The sequence below is a fragment of the Myxocyprinus asiaticus genome, chromosome 43 (assembly GCF_019703515.2).
Source record: "Myxocyprinus asiaticus isolate MX2 ecotype Aquarium Trade chromosome 43, UBuf_Myxa_2, whole genome shotgun sequence".
NCBI lineage: Eukaryota > Metazoa > Chordata > Actinopteri > Cypriniformes > Catostomidae > Myxocyprinus > Myxocyprinus asiaticus.
The window spans coordinates 24,288,922-24,298,523 of record NC_059386.1 but is presented as its reverse complement, the minus strand read 5'-3'; positions in this window follow the sequence as shown (position 1 = coordinate 24,298,523).

The window sequence follows — 9,602 nt, the reverse complement described above, 5'->3', positions numbered from 1 at the left end:
ATTGTGTGTATTTATACGAGGGACCTTTTTTTCCCCTGCAAGACAAAGTAAGTACACATTTTTTTCAAAATTGTGTTATGACCGAAATCAGCAGACTGATCACACAGGGGTTAGGGTTAGGAATTCAGCAACAGGTAGAAAGTTCTGCTCCTGAAATCGATCAGTGCTTACTGAAATTCGAACCACTGTGCCCAGTGGCTGAAGCTGGAAGTATTGTTAATGGTCAAATGTCCACAGGGTGGTACCAAAAGTGAGTTATATTTTTAGTTGTAAATTATGTAATAAAGTGAGCAGGAATACAAATTTTATTAACCTCCCTGACCCAAACCCCAACCCAAAAACAAACTGTCAGTGGAGTAAAAATTTAATTGTAGGCTCTCTGAAATATACATATAAACAATAGGTCTTTATCATCCAGTGATGGCTAGAGTAAATAATCTTTGTCCTTTGATAATGATTTGGGTTGAATTTAATGGAAAACTATGTGAGTTGTGCTCCGTGGCACTGCAAAATTTTGACTCTGAGCATTGGCGGTGTGTGCGTGCCCCACTGCCTTGTGAGTAAGTCCAGTAAAACCAAGGCTCCCCCACCCGCCATCAGAAAACCACAGTGGCGACATGCATTAGATGGACTGGTTCTGCCAATCACCTGCAGCTGGGGAAGATTCTGGTCATCTTGGGTCTGTCCCTTGCCATCAGAATTAACCTTCTCACAGTCAAGTAGGGCCACTGGGGACTGTGCACCCCCTGTGGCACTTAAACATTTTCTTTATGTGCAAGTTTTCTCTTCTGACTTTTGTATGAACTTTGGAATTCGGTAATTTTGTAGAAAATAATTGTTTTGAATTTTAGAACGTGCCATGTTGTCCGCCAGATGCGTCTGGTGCGCGACCCTTTTTAATTTACCCTGCCGCTCACACTATACCAAACTTTTGTTGAGAAATATGTTTGAAAAGAAAAAAAAAACTATTGTGCAATGAGCAGCCCTATTTATATCTGAAAAAAATCCCAATATATATCGATAATCATCTGGAAAATCTTCCGATTATTGATGCGTGAAAAAGGAATAGATTCTAAGTCTAGTTTAAATTGATGAAAAACTGTCTGATGGGGGACGGCGTTTTTCAGTAACTCAGGAGATGGGCAATGGCACTTATTGGCACGTCAGTATTTCGGCAGAATGGGGTTGATATCAGGGTACATGAACATTTGGAAGCAGCATATTGATTTTCAGTGTGATCATGTTGAAATTAAGTCTATTACACTATGACCTGTCCTGTGACAGATAGGTTTAACTCAACTACGCTCAGATTCAGAGAAAACAGTGTAAGATATTGTCCATATTTGTCTGAGAAACTTGAAGCCATTTTTCTCGGTTTCAGTGTTGAAAAAGTTACTTCATTTTGGCTTTGAAGGACGGTATTAGTCTGTGCAAATTTTAAAAATGACCTGTTGGTGTGTGCATTTGTGTGTGTGTGTGTGCAAAACACCTGGTTGTTTTTGGAGGGGCCTTGTGCTCGGGTGGGCTGATGTGGTGGTCTGCTTCAACAGGAACAATAATGCTTCCTCTGAGGCTGGTGAGGAACAGGATGATTAGCCCTCCAGCCCCCCGGGGGGAGCCGCTGCACACTCTTTGCTCTAATTCACTTTGACGTCAACAGAAAGGCAGTCCAGGTCTCATGGGGTGGGGCCGAGAGGGAGATGAACTGCGGACTGAATGGCTGTTGAGGGCTCGGGGGCTTAGAGAGGTTACAGGAGGGATTACAGAACTCTAAAATGTTTTCTTTGTAGTATGGAAGAAACCAGAGAAAGGTTTCATGCAAACCTTCTTTATCTTTGTTTGCCCACCTACCCTCTCTCTCTCTCTCTCTCTCTCTCTCTCACACACACACACACACACACACACACACACACACACACACACACACACACACACACACACACACACACATACACTCTCACACATACACACACAAACACACACACACAGCTATTACAATTGTAGCCAAAAATATTGGCACCCTTGGAAAATATGAGCAAAGAAGGCTGTGAAAAATGTGTCTTTATTGTTTATCCTTTTGATCTTTCATTCAAAATATTCACAAAAATCTAACCTTTAATTGAAGTAAACTTATTGGGGGGGGGGGATCCCATAATTAAATATTTTTCTCTAAAACATGTTTGCCACAATTATTGGCACCCCAAGTTATGAGTTTTACTTATGAGTAAAATATATCCGAAGTATATTCCCATTCAGATTTTAATTTTTTTAGTACACCTGGGTGACAAGGAACATGACATAGCTCAGCCATGACTTCCTGTTTCACCTGGGTATAATATGGCCAAATTCACACAGCCCAAACTCTCTTAGTCATCCATCACAATGGGAAAGACCAAAGAATAAAGTTATAATGTGCAGCAAAAGGTTGTTGAGCTTCACAAAATGGGAAGTGGCTATAAGAAAATAACTGAAGCATTGAAAATACCCATTTCCACCATCATGGCAATAACTAAGAAGTGTCAATCAACTGGAGATGTTACAAATCGGCCTGAAAGAGGATGTGTGTCTATATTTTCTCCACGCACGGTTAGGAGGATGGTTCGAGTGGCCAAAAATTCTCCAAGGATCACAAACCTCGGTTCTTCTCAGTTCTCGCGTCTTCAGTTTGCCAGACACTACTGGAACTTCAAATGGGACCGGGTTCTATGGTCAGATGAAACAAAATTAGAGCTTTTTGGCAGTAAACACCAGAGATGAGTTTGGTGCACACAGAGAGGTAGCCATATGGAAAATTACCTGCCCACGGTTAAATATGTTGTGGATCTTTTATGGTGTGGGGCTGTTTTTATGCCAGAGGTCCTGGACATCTTGTTCAGATATATGGCATTATGGACTCTGTCAATAATTTGCGTGCTTTAGGGGCCATTCACACCAAACGCGTCACTGCACTATAAAAAGCTAGATTCAGCACCAAGAATAGAACAGAACACAGTTGTCTTGAGACGTGTGTTTAACAGTTGAAGTTCTTTATAACTTAAAGTGGCCATGTTGGGTGCAATCTGATTACAAAGCAAATATAGAGGTTACTGTAATCTAATTACTTTACAGTCAAAAAGTAGTAGACACATTACATATTAAATTCTTGTAATGAGTTTACTTTTAAGAACATTACTGGGGTTACACATATTTCTAAATAATATTATTTATGCAGAGTACATTTAAAACATGAATTATGCTCATATGTACATCTGTTTTCATTTCTGTGACAGCTGAAAGGTATGTTTAGACATTATAATATAGAGATTTTTTTTTAATTGGTTGAGCAGAAAAACAGACTTTTCTCTGAAAGTGTTTTAGAAAGTAAGAAGTTAGGATAGTAATGAAAATTAGTAATGTGATTACTTTGCGATTAAGTAATCAGTAGAGTAATCTGATTACAATTTAAGAGAAGCAATTAGTAATCTGTAATGGGTTATTTTTAAGTAACTTATCTCACACTGGACACAGCATCTACAAATGCGGCATTCCTGCGCAACACACTATATAAACAGCGTGACATGGCGCAATGGTCAAAGACATCTGTCTAACACATGTTTGCCTAGGAATACAATTGAAAAACAGCACAGATGGACTTAAAAACACATTCGGTGTGAATGCCCCCTTAGAAGGCAGCTGCCTTTGTAGGCAGCAGATGGCAAAGCAGCTCATTGGTTTTGTAACAGAGCAATGCTTTTCTTTCTTTGCTCTCAGTTTGATTTGAAAAAGATAACCTGACATTATTTTCACAAATGTACAAAACAGCTTTCGTAGACATGTTTAAACACCACCTTTCATAATAATACTTTGTCTATAGATTTGTTAAGACTGATAGCAGGTAAAAATGCTCTCACACTTTTGAAGACAGCTGATAAATATGCAGTGTTACCCACCGAGCTGCATAAAATCATGTAAACCTGTGATTTCTGTGCAGTGATATCTTCTGGAGTCGTAGAGTTATTCCGTGCTGGTTTAGGCGAAATTGGGCCTTTACAGATGAATTCTGAAATGTCATTTTTCAACACTTGCTGTTCGTCTGCAATCACCCCAGCTGTGTTGTTTAAGAGTTTGTTTCCTCAGCATAATAACACTTTTTGTTATGTCCTTATAGAGTGCAAATTTGTTCGAAAACACAATTTGATGTCTTTAATGGTTTGTGGTCTCAGGGTGGAATTACGTTGTGGATGAGTGAGAGAGCCGTTAGGATGTGTGTGTGTGCAGGGTGAAGGCATTACGCAGAAGGGTTAACTCTTTGGTTTTCGGAGGGGTAAAAGCCAGGCAAGGCTTTTTAATTGAGTGTGAAAACAGCTGGGTATCCAGAACCATTTTCCCCCCACAGCAGCATGGAAGTGAATCTCTCACTATCCTCCCGACTAATCGCTCATAACCCTGACTTCTCCTTTTCTTTCTCTTTTCCTCTTACTCCCGAAACCCTGCCGAGGATTGTTTTACGCTTAATTTTGTTAAATCTAATGAGATTTCCCTAATTAAATCTCATCCTTACTGGAAACCTCTCTCTCCTGTCGAGAGAAGTGATTGTTTATAGATCTTTTTAGACAAATAAACATTTTCAGAGCGAAAGCATCAAGCTAGAAGAATGGAAGCAGTCTTCGTCTTTTCGTTTTCAAGGCAGTGTCTCGGTGCTACACTCATCATCATTTGCTTAATGTCTTTTACCTAATTTTTCATCTTTGCTCCATCTAAAATGATCAGTACTCATTCTTCAGGTCTCATCTTGCAGCTATGAACTACATTAAGTTATTGTACATCAAATCGAATCTTAAAGGTGAAGTGTGTAATTTCTGCACAACTAGCATCACTAAACGCTATTGTCCAGTCCCAAACTCACACTTCGAGCAATCCAATATTGAAAGCCTCATTCATAGTAGTAATATTTTCATTTATATAAAGTGTAACAAGGTTCTTAAGATGGGCAAGGAGGAGGCGGGAACCAGATGAATAGTCAGTGTAAACCTTTAATAAAAAACTGAACTCAATCATAACATAAACTGCAAAACAAACAAAGACGCACACACATAACTTCGTGCATCTCTCTCTCTCTTCCGAACTGGCGTCTCTGGCCCCCCCTTATCTCTCTCTCCTGCTGATTAGTCAACTCATCGGCAGGCATGCGTCATCACGGCCCAGCCACACCCCCCTCCTCGTCACAGTCCTCCACCACCAGATTCAGGCCAGGGAGACCTCCGGCCTGACTTAATACCCCCCCCACCCTTCCTGGACGGGAGGTGTTGCCCTTTCGGCCGCCCTTCCTCCGGTCGACCTTCCCTGTCTCCTGGGAAACTGAGAGAGATGAGGGGAGGGCGAGGGAAGAGAGAAAGCGGGAGAGACAGAACAAGAGAGAGAGTGAAGAGAGAGAGAGAGAGAGAGAAAGTGGCTCGCCGGTCCCCGGACACGCTGTCGCCTGGTCCTCGGCCGGCTGGTCAGTGGTCTTCCGCTATGCCAGGCGATGGCACTGGACCTCATCTCCTGGCGGATGGCAGCATGCTCCATCGCCTCCCGGCAGATGCCAGGGTCTCTTCCACCTCCTGGCCGATGGCAGAGAGCTCCCCCACCCCTTAGCGAACAGCTGCGGCTCCTCCGCTACTGGCGGCTGGCAGCAGCTCCCCCATTTCCTGGTGGACGGCAGCGAGCTCCCTCACCCTCTGGCGGATGGCGGCTGCTCCTCTGTCTCCTGGCGGACAGCAGCAAGCTCCTCCTTCTTCTGGTGATCCGCTCCAGTACCACTGCAACATATCTCCTCAGCGTCACAACCCTCCAACAGCGGTGAGGGCTCTCCGACAGCGCATCCCTCCTCCCTCCCGGGCTTCGGCACCAATGTAACAAGGCTCTTAAAATGGACAAGGAGGAGGCAGGAACCATCTGAACAGTCAACATAAACCTTTAATAACAAACTGAACTCAAACATAACATAAACTGCCAAAAAACAAAGGCGCACACAAACAGCTTCGTGTGTCTCTCTCTCCCGAACTGGGGTCTCCGTCCCCACCTTATCTCTCTCCCACTGATTAGTCAACTTAGCACCAGGTGTGCGTCATCATGGCCTGGCCACGGCCCACACCTTGTCACATGAGGCTATATGAATATGTATGTATGTGTGTGCCTGGGTTGTGTAGGAAAGTGCCACTGGGTGTGTCTGGTCCACTGAACTCACTGAATAAAAGGCCTTGAGAGTATTGTTGACTTCAGTCATTGAGCTGGTATTGTGGATGCCCCCTGGGAGACTATTGTGGGACTCGACCTTCTGTTTCCCATGCCGACTCCGAAAAGCTAGTGCCAAACGACGCCTTCACACACACAGATCACAGACACCATTCCAAACCAGACGTTATTCTTTGCCCCCTCCTGTGGACTGATGGGCAGTCTGCCAAGTTCTTGTGAAAGGTGCCCTCTGATTTTACCCCCTCTGATCAGGTTTCTGCCACCAGTTGCCCGGTTTGATGTAAGTAGGGTGAGGAGTCAAGGGAGATGCCCGGGCATCTGGCACCAGCAGGCCACACACAACACCCAGATCACCATGTGGCTATTCAAGGGCTGGCTTGACAAGGCTTCCTTTGCTTTGAATGTTACAGTTGCTTATTTAATGCGAAATGATTTGCGTTGTGTACACAAAAGTCTATTTAATGACAGCATGAAATTTAAATTGACCAAGTTTATTTTCTTAATAAATGTCCCTGGTCTTATTGTGCATGTTTCATTTACATTATATATTTGGCATTTTTATCCAAAGTGATCAAAGATTGCATTCAGCATATGTGTTTTATCAGTTTGTGTGTTCCCTTGGAATTGAACCCATGACCTTGGCATTGTCAGCACCACGCTCTGCTAGTCGACTATTATTTTCTATACATAACCAATATGGCTAGGTAAAAATATTAATTTTCCATGCATCACAATCTTCATTTGAACAATCTCGATATCAATTCTTAAATCACAAGATCAAATTTTTACTCAGTACTGTACAATGCGAGTACAAAATTTGCATATGATGACGAAAATGTATGATTAGTCACTGGCTAGTAAATTTTCAGATTTTACTCACCAGTGATTGAGCAGTATAGTGATAAAAAAGTTCAGCACTGAGATCCTTTTACTTCATGCTGGGAGTAAAAGTTTGGTTTGACTTGACTTGACTTGTTCTGTGTAATGTGTGTCCAAAGATGAGATCCACGCAACCTGTTTGTCATTGATTAATGTTTTAATACCATTTCTGTTCAAAAACAAAAACAAATTAAGAAATATGTCATTCTAATCACAAATAGCACAGATGCGGTAAAGAAGTAGTGTGACTCCACTTTTGTTAATATGCGCTCAACCAAAACACTTCTGTAAGATGTTCTCTGAACTGCCACTATTCTAAAAGAGACAGTATCCTTTTTGCATGTGTTCTGCAAATCAATGTAAATACTTGTAAATAGTACAAATTATAAACATATAACAATGTAACAAAATGACCACTACAAAATTATCAGTTTCTCTGGATTAACTATTTATAGCTATGTGTTTGAGTAAAATGAACATTTTTGTTTTATTCTATAAAGTAAAATATAACTTTTATCATTTAGAGCATTTATTTATTGAAAATGACAACTGGTCAAAATAACAAAAAAGATGCATTGTTTTCAGACCTCGAATAATGCAAAGAAAACAAGTTCATATTCATTTTTAAACAACACAATACTAATGTTTTAACTTAGGAAGAGTTCAGAAATCAATATTTGGTGGAATAACCCTGATCAATCACAGCTTTCGTGTATCTTGGCATGCTCTCTACCAGTCTTTCACATTGCGGTGAATTTATGCCACTCCTGGTGCAAAAATTCAAGCAGCTCGGCTTTGTTTGATGGCTTGTAGCCATCCATCTTTTCTTGATCACATTGTAGAGGTTTTCAATGGGGTTCTGGTCTGGAGATTGGGCTTGCCATGACAGGGTCTTGATCCGGTGGTCCTCCATCCAAACCTTGACCTGGAAGTGTGGTATGGAGCATTGTCCTGCTGGAAAAACCAATCCTCAGAGATGGGGAACATTGTCAGAGCAGAAGGAAGCAAGTTTTCTTCCAAGAAAACTTTGTACGTGGCTTGATTCGTGCGTCCTTCACAAAGACGAAATCTTCCCGATTCCAGCCTTGTAGAAGTACCCCCAGATCATCACCGATCCTCCACCAAATTTCACAGTGGGTGCGAGACACTGTGGCTTGAAGGCCTCTCTGGGTCTCTGTCTAACCATTAGATGACCAGGTGGAGTATCGGTGATGATCATGGTCATGGCACCCATTTGCTTTCATTGTATGGACATACAGAGCTGAAATGTGCTTATAAAAATCTTCATTTCCTGAAGAAGAAAAGACATAAACATCTGGGATGGCTTAAATGTGAGTAAATCATGAGAGAATTATAATTTTTGGGTGAACTAATCCTTTAAGGCTGCACTTTACATACAGTACCTTGTGTCATAGAGCAGTTGATTACTGATTCCTTTTGCTCTTATTATAACAACCCCAACCTCATCATCATCATCATCCCTACCACCTCTGGCCTTCACACCGAGCTCTTCCTCATCAGCCTCGATTAGTGTTATGTTGATTTAGCATAGCAGCCCCCACCAACTCAACGGAGGCTTATTAGGTTGAATTTTTTTTTATAAATTTTTTTTATTCCCGTTTTCTTAGGGTCCCTGTCGGCATTTCCAATTACTCTCACCGTTCGGCTGTAATTGCCTCCGTGCTAATGGCTGGCAGACAATTGTGCTAAATGAGGTGAGGGCGCGAGGCAGCGAGCTCGACTTCATTAAGAGCTAATGGGATTTTATTGGGGGGACTGAAGACCCAGCTTATCAAAAAAGAGAGATGGAAGGAAAACAAAACAGATGGAGGAGAAAAGCCTGAGAGAGTTTTATATGCATTTTCTTCAGTGTCTGCTTGTATTAAGTTATGTCGGACAAGAATATGCAACCCTACAGTTTTAATGATAAGAGAATACACACAAATGCACCCACACAAACACACATGCATGCATGTGTCTCTTTTTCTCAAACACACTGACACATACACAAGGACACGCATACACACTCAGTTAAAGGGATAGTTCAACCAAAAATAGAAAATCAGTCATCATTTACTCACACTCATGTTGTTCTGAACTCATATGACTTTCTTTTTTTCCATGGAACACAAAAGGAGATGGTAGGCAGTATATTAGTCTCAGTCACCATTCACTGTCAATGCTTCTATTTGCTATAACATTGACTAAGGCTGTCATTTTGCTTAACAGTACATCTTTTGTTTTGCAGAAGAAAGAATATGGGTTTGGAATGACATGAGGGTGCATAAATGTTGACATAACATTTTTGTGTGAACTATCCCTTTAAGCAAATACGCACACACGCATGCACGCACACACACACACACACACACACACACACACACACACACACACATGTGTGTGACAGATACACACACACATATGTACATTAAAACATCTACTAGTACATGCAAACTTGAAAAGATGAAAGGGACAAGATTACATGGAAGATATCACGAAAATGTTTG